Source organism: Mauremys mutica, chromosome 6 (assembly GCF_020497125.1).
Source record: "Mauremys mutica isolate MM-2020 ecotype Southern chromosome 6, ASM2049712v1, whole genome shotgun sequence".
Classification (NCBI taxonomy): Eukaryota; Metazoa; Chordata; order Testudines; family Geoemydidae; genus Mauremys; species Mauremys mutica.
Window position 1 is genome coordinate 83,118,821 of NC_059077.1, and position 15,350 is coordinate 83,134,170.

The window sequence follows — 15,350 nt, forward strand, 5'->3', positions numbered from 1 at the left end:
CATATGGGGTCAGATCATGGCTGGATCTAATGTTTCCCTACAAGGAAATAAAAGGGAATATGGAGAGTGGGAACCCCCATAAGCATCCCCCAACCAGACCACAATTTGGGTTCCTTCTCTTCTTTGGCACTTACAGTCATTTCCCAGTTTGTGGCATACAAGAGATCTGCCAAACAAACAATTAAAGGTTCTTTCCCTCTCCCTCCCCAGGGAAGGGGAGAATCAGAATTAAAAATAAAATAAAAAAGACAAAGGTGCTGTGACATTATGAGTATAATATAATATCTCATTGAAAGATGACAGGGCCAGAAAGAGTTAATTAACTCACAGACTGACCTGACCCATGGCCGAACTTTAGCGACTGGTTAGGAAGATATGTAAATGAATAGAGCTTTGAAATGCAAGTCTGCATTGTTAGAGGTAGAAGGGTAGATGTTTGCTCAGGTCTTGTGATGTAAGCAAACAAGTCTTGTCTATTGCTATAGCTTTGATTCAAAGATCAAAAAAAGGAATATTAACATTTAGGAAGATACTTGAGTGAAATAGTATTATTGTCTATATGTCTCTTTGAAGGTTGTGTTAACCTGTATCTGAACTGTTTAATGGATAAATTACCCTGTGCTAATTGCAAGGATGTTTAGGAGAAGGAGAGTTAAGTCTATTGTTTTCTCAGGTCAAAAGGCTGCTGGAACTGTATAAGAACCCTGGGACACGATCCTTCTTCATCTCAGATCTGCTTTGGGTTTTAAGAGGGGGAAACTTTAAGGACTGAGATCCCCAGTCACTGACTGGAGTCACCCTGAATATGGATATTGGACTATAACCTATGAACTATTTCTAAAAGGACTTTTGGCAACTACAAGCTCATCTTTATGTACCTGAACCTCAAGAATTGAATTCAAGTCTGTATGTATATTGATCTTTTAACCAACACACTCTCTTTTCTTTTTTAATAAACTTTAGTTTAGTTAATAAAAATTGACTATAGTGTGTATTTTGGGTAGGATCTAAGTTATAATTGATGAGGGTGTGGCTGATCCTTTGGGATTGGAAGAACCTTTTCTTTTATATGATGAGATAAGATTTTCAGTAATCATCATCATATCTGACATGTGTGTCTGGACAGAGGCCTGAGGCTGGGTACGTTAAGGGGACTGCGGTGTTTGAACTTCTGAGTAACCAGTGAGGTACTACAGAAGCTCTTCTGTGCTGGTTTGGTAAATCTAAGTATTGAAATATCCACCATTGTTTGGGGTTTGTTTGCCCCATTCTGTTGGCAGTTCACGCTGATTGAGTGACCTCAGATGGCTCCCACAGGCAGCATCGTCACAGGTGCTCACCCCTTTGGGCAGTCTTTGTCATCCCTTTGGGCTCAGCTAATCTGTAGGCTCTAGAGTCCTGGATCAGGGTTAGAGTCTGTCTTTAGGCCACCTCCTTTGGTAACCTGGCTCTGTACCTGTCCCATACAGTCTTGAGGATTTGCAAGCCCTGCTGCCATCTTCCTCTTTGCTGATCTATCCCTGTAGCCAACTGTCTCTAGGGCACAGCAGTCTTCCCTTAGTTATTTCCCTTCTTGTGGTAGGCTTTCCCTTTTTAAGGTTCCTCCTCTAGGCAGCACAAGCTTTGTAGGTGTGGCTGGTTAGTGCTGGCTGAGCCCATTAAGAGCTCATTAGCTTCCTTTCTGCTGGGGTGAGGCTGTGACCCCACTAAACTCAGACACCCTGACTTGCCTGTGCAGCATAGTTTCATAGCAGTTCCATAGCAATTGCAGCTGTAACCCAAGAGGGAAGCAGGCATTGCACAGCTGCTACTCCCCATCCCCACGAGGAACTGGATGGGGAAAGGTAGAGTGCAAAGGGGAGAGTCTTGACTCCACCTTTGTCCCCCCACAAAGTACCAGTCAGTCAACAGAGCAGAGCTAGCCTACGAGGGGACAGGAATGGTAGCATATTACTCTTCACCTCATGAAGCAATAGGCGGAACTGATATTCTCACCCTGAATTCAGTTTGTTATGATTCCTGGGGTCATATTAATTATTCTCAAGCATTTGGATTATAGCTGGGTACTCTCAAAAGCATTGGTGAGCTCAGAATATGTTTCATGAAGGTTAGCAGGAATGGGCATGTGTCTGAGGCACATGAGAAACGTGCTATATGGTAATAGTCAAAACAAAAAGATTGCAAACAAACAAGCCATATGATGAAATGGCACCCAAACCTACTAAACAAATATTTACAAACAATACTTATTTGTTACAATGCTTATTACAAATATTTACAAACAACACATACAAAGGAGATTAGGATGGGTCTGAATAATTCACTAGCCAAAAATACAGGCTTCATTCATAATGAAATTTATTTAGCCTGGACACTTACCTTGCTCCACCTGGCTTTCTAAGCTGCTAGTAACACCTCAAGCTCCACCCTATTCTTCTTGCCTCCTCTGACTCCCTCACAAATGCTCCTTGAAGAAGTTGTGGGTTCTTGGTCAATTGCTTCCACACAAAATGGTGGAGAAACAGTGTCTGACGGAGGCTTCCATTGAGGACACAGTTTACCTGGAATGATGGATAGTCTAAGTTTGGTCTAGCTCCAGCAAATCATAATTTTAAATATTATTTGTTTTATTATTTAAGGTTTATATTCTTAAAATGTAAACTCCTTGAGAAAGGGGACATAGCCACCTTTTACTTGTACAACACCTAGCACAACATAGCACTGATCCTGTGTAACGGGATACACTCACTGCTGAGGAGGCCTCATTGTGGCCGGATCTAGGGCAGGTTTTCTCAGACAGAAAACAGGTTTTCTCAAACAGGGGTCACCGCTTGTGTAGGGAAAGCCTCTGGCAGGCCGGGCCAGTGTGTTTACCTGCCCTGTCCACAGGTCCGGCTGATCGCGGCTCCCACTGGCTGCGGATCGCTGCTCCGGGCCAATGGGAGCTGCTGGAAGTGGTGCGGGCTGAGGGACTTACTGGCTGCCACTTCAGCTCATTTTTGATTAAGTGTTTAAATTCCAGTTTGCTTAAAGGGCTACCTAAGTCAACAGACTCCCCTATTGCTCTCAACTTATCGGGTTTATACAAGCCAATCCTGGCTCTCCTCCAGGTACATCCTAGAACAACAGCGAGCCCATTTTTAACCTTGTATGGGGTGGACACCCCATCACATCCTGACTGAAGCTTCTGGGCATGCCCATAAAATAAATAGTAAGTAGTAGCACCTAGAGGCCTCAATCAGGATCAGGAGCACAGGTATCAGTTCCAATCAAGAAATAAGGGTCTTATCCACAAGAACGTATAAGGATTTTAACGAGAGAAGGACAGGCATCCTTTTTATTCTATAATCCACAACCTTTGACACATTTGTTCAAAATATTGCCTGGTTTCTTCTGCTGTTGCACATTAGCTCTAGTTTAGAATCTCATCACATCTAAGTATGGTAGGAAAAGAGTGGGCAATTTAGCTGGATGACATTCAGAAACCTATTATGTGGTGTGCACACTTATGCCTTGATCAAAAATACTTCTGACCAGAATTGGTCAACATATTTCAAGGTTTTTTCCAACATAAAAAAGGAGCAAATTTTTCACAAAAATATTGTGAAAAGTTCTCACTGTTTTGACCAGCTCTGCTTCTAACCAAATTTTCAGACCGACTGTGTCCATATATGAGTTTGATTATGGAATCCATCCCGTTCATGGAGAATAGTACACTCCATTTCAAGATTACTTGAAAATCTGGACAATGAAGTGTCTCAAGGACATTACTTACAAATTAGGAGTTTTCCCAACCTATTGTCTTTGTAGTCATATCTTAAGCCTTAGCAGATGGTCATCATGGAGATTAACATAATGAGTACTTAATGAACTATCCCAGGTCTTTGACATATTTTAAGATAATAATTAACCTGAGTTGAGATCAATTCATCTTAGGTAAGAATTAGTCTTCTATAATGATTTCCCAGCTATGGGATTTTCCTCCAACCAGTGCTTGGCTATAGACTGAATGCACAGGATAGGTTTGCTCATTTGCCAAAAACTAGGGGTGGAGGGAGGATGGAAAGCTTCCCAAAAGGTAGATAAGCTACTGATACATAAGCAATATGTTTTACACAGCAAATAGTATAACTGCTAAAAAAAAGTCCACTAGAATGATAGATGTATTTTAGGCAATTGATCATCTTCTGTCTTGAAGGGACTTGTAGTAATTATAAAGATTAATAAGAACCAAAATTTCTGACACATTGAACATATGAAAAGCAAATTCTACTTCCTTCCAAACACCTCTCATTTCTGATTTCTGATTTCTTTGCACAAATGAAGAATGAATTTCTTTCACTGCACTATTTAAGGGTTTCATCCAATGACAGGACAATGAAAAATCGTGTTTGACTAAACCTAAAAAAAAAGTATATAATTTAAATTCCCAAAGCAAAAGTCTTAAAGTGATTAATGTGAAGCTCTCCATTTTCTGCTCTGGAAAACACCTGGCTTTGTTAGAGTAGAGGTCACCATTTTTTACCCATTCAAATATGTGGTAATTACCACAAAGCTACATAAATTACTGAGGTACACAAGATTCGACTATGTCAGGAAATAGACTATCTAAATATGATATATATTGCTGTGATCATAAATACCTGAATTATTCCTCAATTGTTTACTGGCACATTTGCTTTGAGGCGATATAATAAAGCTCTTGAATGTAGAATATCCCTGAACTAAGTAAGTAGCAACAGTGGAAGAGCTTCTCTTTATCATGATGAATAGGGGATCACTAAAGGCAGGGTGTCTGCTCCTCTGAAGATATTTCAGACAGATGTGGGGAAAAGGGCTTACTATGGTGGAAGTAAAGAAGGCAAACAAGATACTTTCTGCAGCTCCTGGAACCAGCTGTAATAAAGGGCTTTGTTGGCCATAACCTTCCCACCCACACCCAAATGATAAATTAAAGGCTATTAGAAGTATAGAGGGGGGGCAAAAAAAACAGCTTTGTTATGAAATTGATGGATTTTAAGGTTCAAGGGTCTTTATGTTCATATGAACTTGAAACGCCAAATGACTACATGGTGTATACCACACACACATACTTATACACATGAGGTAGCCCACTGCAAATTAAAATAACCTCTTTTGGTTTAACTAACACGTGTAAAGCCCAACCAGTGGGCTTCACTCAGCATTACTGTTTACAAAAACCTGTAGTAAGAATACCAATTTTTTTCATATAGACCATCAAATGGTAATATTTGGTCAATTCAGAGTCACATTCACACTAGTGGCCCATGACAGATTTCTATTTTACTTAAACAAGCCACCCAGTCTCCACTTCTGGTATGGACTTATTTGTTTTAATCTGACTACAGATATTAAAAGCAGTAAAAATCATATTGTTTGGCCCCTTTCAGTGAGTTACATAACATCCTTTAAAACTTTTTAAATAACCATTCTGTACATATTAAAAGTGGTAAAAGAATCATTTATTGTCACAATATCTTGTTACCAAAAATTATTTTATACCCATTTATGTTAGTCTATCAATGTTCTTCTAAAACGCTACCACTGTGGTGTCTCACAAAATTATAATGTGTGCACATATGGATCTCTTTTCCCTCTCGTTTGTGAGGACTAGTCTCTGGGCCTTTTAAAATATATATTTTTATTATTTTATGCTGATATTATGTTAGGATCCTAGGAGAAGCCATGCAGGACTATGTCAGGAGCTTGGAGTTCCAGAACTGAAACCAGGGGTCAGAGCCAGTACCAGGTCAAGAATCAAGTTGAGGGTCAAGCTAGAGTCAGGTATCAGGCCGAGGGTCAACGTCAGGTATCGAGGTCTGTGTTTGGGCCCAGGGGGCAATTGGGAGTCAGAATCTAAGTCAGAACTGAGGTCACAACTGAGAGTTCAGGAACAGAGAAGCAGAGTGATCATCGCAGCTAATTAGGGATCCACATTGTTGCCTGAACACTTCCTGGTATGCCCCATGGGCTCATGTAGGGACAAGGAGACAATCAGGGATCACTAAGACCACTGTCATCCAGATCGCTTGAGGCAGAACCTCCCATGGCATTGAACCTGTGTGGACTGTGGGTCACAGGAAGTGACCAGGTTGCAGCTGCCCACTGTCAGTGTGGGGATATTGGTTACCTGGTAGCCCTACAGGACAGGGTTTAAGTGCCACCTATCCTTACATCTTAAAGATATTAAGATGTTACATGAAAAATTGCCTATTTGGCAAGTCTAGACATGGCTGAGTTGACCACTCATATGGACTGTCTTTACACCCAGTGTAAATGTTATGAATGGAGCACTTCAAAGTGCTCTCTTCTCCCCACCAGCATCACTTCAATATGTCAGCATTCCACTTCAGCCACCTGTTCTTCACCTGGTTGCTGATCTCAGCCAAACCCAGTGATAATTGGGAGATGGTGCTGTTTGAGTCTTATGAGTAGGTGATACAGAGTTGGAGCATAGAGAAAGCTTGAACCCTAATATGGCATTGACATTAATTGCCTTTGACCACTGGAGGAAAGAAATTATTATACCCCATCATACATTGTAGCTAGTAGGAGGTGCTGAAATATTGATTTTGTTTTGCAAGAAACTTCTCCTGTGGGAATTTACAAAGGGCATTTTTTAAACAGAATACAGAGGAACTACATTTACAATAAAAATAGAGAACCTTTCAGTGGTTTACCAAAGTATTTGTGGTTCCCATTTCAAGGCAGATAAAACAGTACTAAATATTGAACAGAAAAAGCTAATTTGTATACCAGCCATTTTAGTAAATAAAAAGAAAACAAAGATATTTCAGATATTCTGACTCCTGCTAGCTTTTACTAATTCTGAATAAAAATCACTGAATAATTATTTAGGAATATTTATATTTTACCAAATTCTTGCTAGCATAAAAAAAGAAAGGGAAGATCCTGAGGTCTGAGGAGTAATTAAAAAACAACATTAGTGTAAAGAATGTTTTATATTGTGTACTACAAAGTGTAAGATAGCAATTGCAAATTTGTATGTCATGATGATCCATTGCCTCCCATCCATAATCTTCCTGTAATGTCTACAGTTAAACAGAATATTACATACACTATGATCAACACAGGAAAGATTTCTACATTCATATACACACAAAGTCAACCTACAGATGAGTCAGAAAAGTAAAATATGACATTTTGATATATCAGTTCCAAAGTACAGAATAAAAGAAACCAGTTTAATTTAAAAAAAATGGATATCATGAAGCACTAGAGTGATCAGAGACCTGTTTGTGTATGGCAGGCAAAATGCATATAACCCACCACTTAGGTTAGACAGTGTAGTTTACGGCATGGAGTACTCACACAGGACTTGATTGTGAGAGGTGAGGTGCCCCCAGAACCTCTTCTGAAGTTAATATGATCTGAGGGTGCTCTGTGCTTTGCAGGAGTCACTCAAGGCTGTGCAGGATTGGCCCTGGGGCAAGGGGGAGAAAAACATTCCCTAAAAGAAAAGGAACATGCTTGTATTGAAACTGCTCCCTTTGTCTCCTGTGTATCTGTGTTAGTACAGTAGCCATTTTCACCACTTTCCTTCCCCCTCCACCCCCAAGTCATGTCTGGGAGATAACACATAAAAAAAGAAAAAACAGAATACAGTAAAAATTTGAACATTCATTAATTTGTCTGAGGGAGTTACTCTTCTTTCAAAGTAATATAAAATGTGTATGTGTTGTTTGGAGGTGAGGGCTTTCTTCCATCCAGGATCAGCATCTGATAGTCATTGCTGCCTGAAGGCAGGCAAAAGTACCAAATAAAATAAAATAAAAAAACAATGGATTTATGCAGTGGGGGCTATTTTCCTGACCGATTGCTAAACATGCAGGGTTTTTCAAAGCCTCTTGGAGTAGCTCAGTTTATTCTATTCATTGGGCAGCAATGGCTGATTTTGCATTTCAGGCTGCATATTTCAGAGTCTCATAACAGTTTCTTCTAGCATTTTTTGGAATCCTATTTCAAAATATAGTGGCCTACACTAGGAATGGTGGTGCTGGACTTTTCTAAAGCTCTTTGCGGGTTCAAGAATGTTTCCCTCTTGCCATTCTACCATCTATGTAGCACTATAAAGTTTTTCTACCTGAGGAGTGTAATTTAAAAAAAAATCTATATTTACTGGATTTCATGTGGAGTGATTTCAAACATTTTCACTTCTTTCCCAGTTTGTTACTCCCTTGCAGTTTATAGTTATTCCTTGTTTAGTTAATGTTGGTTGTATACTCTATTAGTTTCTTCTGTGTTGCCAACATGTGCAATATTACTATGTGTCTCATCACGTATCACTTTTATTACAGTCACAGCCCTATGAGTTCCATAACTATGCAAGTATCAGAGGGGTAGTCATGTTAGTCTGGATCTGTAAAAGCAGCAAAGAGTCCTGTGGCACCTTATAGACTAACAGACGTATTGGAGCATGAACTTTCGTATTCTCCCACAAAAGCTCATGCTCCAAAACGTCTGTTAGTCTATAAGGTGCCACAGGACTCTTTGCTGCTATAACTATGCAAGACTCTCAGCTTTCATTTTTTTTAAAAAACTTTCTAGCCCTCACGACTATGGAAATCACCTTGAAAATGTGCACCCTAAAGTCTCAGATACCATAAAAGGAATCCAAAGTTGTTGGGTTTTTTTTAAATAGCACATGATTTTCAAGCCAGTATCACCCCTGGGGTGGGGGGAGAGATGGCTGATTCATGATTTTTGATCTCTTGTTGTTGGCAAACAGCTCTTATCACTTTTAGAGGGGGCAGAAACTCGGAATTTTGAGTTATAGGAAATATGAAGAGTTTGACATTTGATTTCCCATGAACTGGAGGTCCTGAAAAATGTGCGTTTCAGAACCAATGACACATGGTGTTTCCAAAACAAAAAAGTCCCCACAGAACCAGCAGCTGATGAGAGTAGTTGACATAGTTCTTGTCAGTTTGATGGCTGAAAACCCCTGCGTAGCAGAGGTTAAACTTCAGGGCTTCCAAGGACTGCAGCTCTCTGTGGCCAGAGAACTCTGGAAGCCCTGGTCTTCCTGGCTTTGCAGAATGGAGCTCGGAGGTCTTAAGAGCCCTGGCTTCAGCTTCCAGGGTCACTGCTCCAGAGCCAGAATCTGAACCTTGGTTAAAGGTGGGGATTCCAGTTCCGTGGCAGTTAGCCTGAAAGCCCTAAATGTTCCCAGGGTTTGCAGGCTCTGGATCCACCGCAGGAAGCCTGAAAGTCCTAGGATCCCCAGTCCTGGGGTGGCCCTGGAGCTGTGGACCATGGAAATATGGGCTTCTGAGCAGCCCACCAGGAAACCAGGCAGGATTCTGACAGAACACAGCCTCTGATTTAACAACTGTTCATTGAACCTGAGATGTTTCTGTAAAACATTCCAAGTTTGACAAATCATCATTTTTTGATTAAACTATTTTGTCAGAAAATTTCCAGCCAGTTCTACTTCCTTTATTTGTTCTCTGAGGCCCTGAGTCAACTCCCATTGAGATCAATGGAGCAACTACCATTAACTAACAGGAGATGGATCAGGCCCTGAATGCAATCAAGGCCTAGCATTCTGTGGCGATCTCTAGCTCTGTCTCCTTCACACTGCATTGCTTTCATGCACTTTGGCTTCCAGCCTCAATTATACCCATATGCAACATGACTGTCCCCCTAGTGCAAGGTCATAGTTTCTAAGAGCCTTCAATATTTAAAGGAGTATGTATCCGCCATACCCTCAATCACCAGAGAACCTAGCCCTGCCTGTAATTTATATGCATGTTGGATAGGAATTTAAATTGACTATAGCATGCATTTGTCATTACAATTTTTCACACATTTTCATTCTCTGTGCTCTCTATTTCAGTAGTTTCAGTCCCAGTCTTCAGCTCATTGCCATAGGCTACTAGACTGGAACAAAGCTCTGTGTGAAACATAACGAAAAAAGGGAAAATCATAAAAGTGAAATTTGGTTATATCCACTATTATGGGCCTTAATCCTTCAAACGCTGCGGGTTCTGGAACATCAACCAAAGAGCTCAGAGAGAGCGGTTGAGAGGAATGCGGTGCTGCTGATATTCCTCTGCTGCAGCTACAAGAACAAAGGTCAGCGGCAAACAGCCAAGCAAAAGAATTTCTTCAAAAGAACAGCTTGATGTCGGTATTAGCTATGACCTGCCAGTATAACAAAGAAGGATGCAGATGAACAACATCAACCTCTAGTAACTGAGCTTTCCCATATACTATAGGCATTGCATCATACAGTGCCATTACACTAACACCTTGCATAAGTAATGATATATGTTCTCTAATTCCAGTCCAACTCTTGCACAAGACTGCACAGAAAGGCAAAGAAATAAAAAATCAGACTGACTCAGAATGTTGGAAAAAGATATAAGACAGCAGCTCTCATTCAGACTACTAAATTTCTGCTATTTATGGAAGATAAAAGCAATACATTATTTTCCTCACCCAACCACAGAACAAAACCTGTCTTACTATCATATACCACATGTAACTATTATTGCAGATAACTTTTCATGGTACATTTTAATTTAGTTAGTTAGTATTTAAAAGTGAAACAACCCAAAGAAATGAAAACAGGAGGAGGAGGAGAAGGAATGTAAGTGTTGTACAGAGCGTATAACTGGTGGCAATGGGGTGAAATTAAGAAAAGAGGAAGCTTAAGCTGAATATAAGAATACATTTTATAACAGGGAGATTTAGGCGTTGGAATAGCTTCCCCAGGGAAGTGGTAGAAGCTGTATTGCTTGAAACACCGAATGTACAGAGTATGAGAACGTATATAACAGTGGAAGAGTGATGAACTGATTAAATACATCTCTGAGATCAAGGACATTCTGTAAATACATGTCTGCATGTGGTACTGTCCATACTGAAATCTGAAGCAGCATCCACAGCTTCCTAAAGGGAAGAAGACTACTCACTGATCAATAGGTGCCCCTCTGGCAGATTACAGAATGGTATGGGCCATCTGTTCAAAAGGAATGCTGTCCAGTCCTTGTTTGCTTAGAAGGACTGAAACCTGACTATGAGGCTTTTAAGATGGGGGTAAAAAGGGAAGGCATTTGTGAGTAGACGGAATTATCTCGAAGAGGCAAATATACATGTTTGTACATGTTTGCTTGCCAGGCTGATTAAACTCACCTTAATAGTTATACTTTCAAATCCGTAAAAAGACAATATAGCAAGAACGTATGAATTACTAATAAAACATGTAAAAGAGGCATCACCATTCATTGTTATTTTACTATCAATGAAATGCACTGCAAAAGCTTCCCTTTGTGCTGTGCAGTGAGTATTGTACTGGAAACACTATCACAGGCAGCACGTTGAAGGATCATTGCTTTAATGCCTCACAAATTGTGTTACAACTTGCATGTGAAAATAAATTCTTTCTGCCTACATTGGACAAGTAAGGCTGAGCAGGAGAACGTTGAATGAATATTAAAGCATGTCCCAACAGTGTATTTCAAAGATACTGTGGTCTATATACATGTAGCACTGCCACCTGCTGAACAGTTTTCATGTTATGCCAATTAACTACAATTTCTAAAGTGTGTCCTAGCACCAATTTACAATCAATGGGACAAAGAAGGGCTTGTTTAAACAGTTACCTCTCATACTGTGGAAAGCATAATTCCTTTCCCTACTGTATATATTCAGTTTTATAGTAGCTGAAAATGCAAGGAAAAATATGCAGTGCTATTCTATTTTTATTGCAGAGAAATTATGTACTAGAACTGGCAATCACAGAAAGCAGAAGAATAACCAAATTAGAGATCTTTTTCTACAAGCAATTTTTAGAATACCACATGTGGGAAAAGACTATTTATGTGGTTGAAAAAACCTGAAAAAAAAAATCTATAAAAGATTTAAATACCACTTGACTTTTATATTCATTTTCAGATTTCCCCCCCCCATTTTTTTTTTGTTGGCAGAAATTTTATTTTGACTTATAACAGCAATTTTCTCTCAAATCACAATTCATTTTTTCAGTTCTAAAGAAAAAAATGTGAGGGGGAAAATCAGAATCTAAATTCTGCATAGTGTTGTAATTTGAGTGAAAATTATTGTCTTGTATGCTTACCACTGTAGTGAAATAAGTTGGTGGTTGCAATTTCTAATGAATTACATCATGAAAATTACCCCCACTTTGGGCACTAAATAGCATTTTGTGGAAAGGCTGAGCAGAAAGAAAGAAAGAAAGAAAGAAAGAAAGAAAGAAAGAAAGAAAGAAAGAAAGAAAGAAAGAAAGAAAGAAAGAAAGAAAGAAAGAAAGAAAGAAAGAAAGAAAGAAAGAAAGAAAGAAAGAAAGAAAGAAAGAAAGAAAGAAAGAACTGTACTATGCATTCTTCTCCATTAATGAACTTTCAGGTCAAAGTTGTTGCACAGAAGACTAGTATAAGACTGCCACTGCTTATGCTGAGCCAGTTCAAACATTTTCAAGTGCTCCTAAATTTGCGGTATTTAGTTTCTGAGTGTTCAGTATAAGATCAGTTTGGGACTAATCTGAAGTAGGTGCTTAACATCTCCATCTCTGTCTGGAAGCTGCAGAGGTCCTCAGAACTTCTGTAAATTAGGCCTTAGCTGTTTCAAGTTAGATTCTCAGGGAAAATTTTGACCACACTTCTGTGGATAAACGAAGGCAGTGGTTGTCAGCCTTTCCACATTGGGATCCCTTCATGGAGTTCATCCCAGTTAACTAGGATCTAACCAATGCCCCTTCCCATTTAGTTATATTAGAAGGTAAGGATGTTGTGACTCCTTGACATGTTCACACCCTCCATTGGGACTGATCGTGACCCACAATGCAAGAACTCCTGGAACATAAGGGCTCATTCTCCAAGGTTGTAAGTCCAAAACCCTTCACCAAAACCAAATTTACACTATATTTAGTAGAGTGTGTAATACGCTAGTAGTTGACGGGCTAATTAATATAGCTAAAGAGATTTGTGTAAAGCTTTGCATGAGGTATCAGTGACTTCAAAAGAAAGAATGACTCCCCCCACATTGTATTTTGTTTACAGTTTCAGCTCTCTAAACAAAACATTTGTCTCTTTTCCTTCCAAATTACAACAAACCTGGTTCCTCCAGAACATTGTCAGAATACAAGAATTTGCAGGATTGGGGCCTGAGATTGCAAGATTTTTGGGTCAAGGTCTGTCTTTAACTGTGTCAGTATAGCACTTAGCACAGCAAGCAGATAAAGCTGACTGAACATTTTCCATCATAACTTCTTTTTAAAAATGGCCTCCTTGATGAATAACTAGGTGGAAAACTTTTGTTTTGTTTGAAATTTTCCGATTATTTTCAATAAGTATCAAAACTGTTTGGTTTTTTTTTAAACCCAAAAACATTTCAGCTTTTCAAAAACTGACAGTATACATTTTGGGGTTCCAGCTTTTGAAAACAACAAAAGCAACCAATTTTTTCCTTCAAAAATCCAGAACATTTCCATTAAAAATTAAGAACAAAACAAATATTTGTTTTAATTTTGGTGGGGCAGGAAATATCATTTGACCAGTTCTAGCAATGAGGCTATCATCCCAATTGCGGCCTTTGGGCTGTACTGAAATAATCATATAATATATAGATGGTAAAAAATTTTAGAGTGTCTAATTATGTAGGACCCTTAGGGTAACACATTCATGCACTTAAGTGATTTAGGTACATTTTTCCAATGTGATTCAGACACTTAGGAGCCTGCACAGGGAAATTGACTGGATTGATTGTGGAATAGCTTCCTATGTGGACTCTAGTCTGGAATAAGCTACACTATTCTAGAGTAACTACTCTGCTCACAAAGTGGAGTAGTTATTCCTAAATAAAAGGTATTTTATTCTGGAACAAAAAGTGTCTACATCATGGAGTTATTCAGCAATAGCTATTCTGAAACAGTTATGCTAGTCAATTTCCTCAGTGTAGGCAAGACAAAAGGTCCACTTTAAAAAGCACCTAACCCCAATTTTCAAAAAAGGCAAGATCTACAAAGGCACCTAAAGATGTAGATAGGTGCTTTTGTAAATTCTATTTCACTCTTATCTCCCACTGAAAATCCATAGGAGTTACATGCCTAACATAATTAGGTACCTTTGTAAATCCCAATAGGTATTCTGCATTCTTAGACATCTTTGAAAATCTGGCCCAAAGTCCCTTTTAAAAATAGGACTTTTGAAAATTTTACCCAAAGTTCCAAAGACCTAAGTCATTTAAAAAAATCAATAGACCTTAAGCTTCAAAGTGACTTAGCCCTTTTTGAAACTTACCCATGAATATTCCCAAACACATAGCTCTGGAGAAAATAGTAAACTCAGTGCATTATCAATACTAAAAATTCAGAATAATTGATTAGCCACAGGGCTAGCATGACCAAGTTGATCTTGCTACTGATTACCAAAGAAATGTATGTTTCTAAGCATAGGGGCCAATTCTGGCAACCTTTATTCAAGTGTTAGTCCCACATAAGAGAGAAAAAAAGTGCTTTAAGATCCAGAAAATAATCACAATGTAAGGGCTAAGTATTATTAGTCATGGAAATATAAATCACTGCTTTGAAACACCTGGGAATTAACTAACATAGGAAGACTTTGAAAGAGACCTTGAAGCAAAGGAAGTCTTCTAAATATATCTGGCCAGAAGGGAGTAATTAGGAAGCTCCTGAGAATAATGTTTTATAGATGTTACAGAATATGCTGTAAGGAATTTAGGATTGTTTACAATGCCATAATAAAAAATTCCACCTTGAGTACTGTGAACCCTCACAATTACCAAACAATAAAAATGTTAACAGTTATTGAAGCAGCCTGGAACAAACTGAATAATCAGATAAATACTTTACAATTGACTGCACTGACTGAAAGTAACAAAAGATGAAGGGCTAAAGAAAAGAAAGAAAGAAAGAAAGAAAGAAAGAAAGAAAGAAAGAAAGAAAGAAAGAAAGAAAGAAAGAAAGAAAGAAAGAAAGAAACATTTTCCCCTCTAGAATTAAGTTCTATTTAGCCATTTTCATATTTTTAAAATACATTGTTTGATTTTCTCATTATTCTCCAAGGTTATAAAGTTGGGTGAACCATTTGTTAACATATCTATTGAACAACTGAGTTGATTAATTTTGGGAGTCTTAAAAAAAAATCAGTGAATTATTGTATATATTATTCATCTATGTCTAGTTTATATTTATGATGAGACTGTACCATGAACTAAATCCTGCTTCCCTTACTCACTCCCAGTGGAGTCAATGGGAGTACTTATATGAAAAAGGCAAGTACAATTTGGCCTTTTAAATGCATTCTATTCCTCTGGCTCTCAGTTTA

At 38.7% G+C, this 15,350-nt stretch overlaps 1 long non-coding RNA gene across 1 annotated transcript in view; it reads right to left on the reverse strand.

Annotated features, from left to right (window-relative positions):
* Positions 1-2,394: 2,394 nt before the first annotated feature.
* LOC123372169 overlaps positions 2,395-15,350 on the reverse strand; it is a 133,228-nt gene continuing 120,272 nt past the window's right edge. The window contains exons 4-5 of the long non-coding RNA XR_006580150.1: positions 7,354-7,492; positions 2,395-2,561 (exon numbers count right to left, since the gene is read on the reverse strand). This is a non-coding gene — a long non-coding RNA (uncharacterized LOC123372169). The remainder of the gene's footprint in view (positions 2,562-7,353; positions 7,493-15,350) is intronic.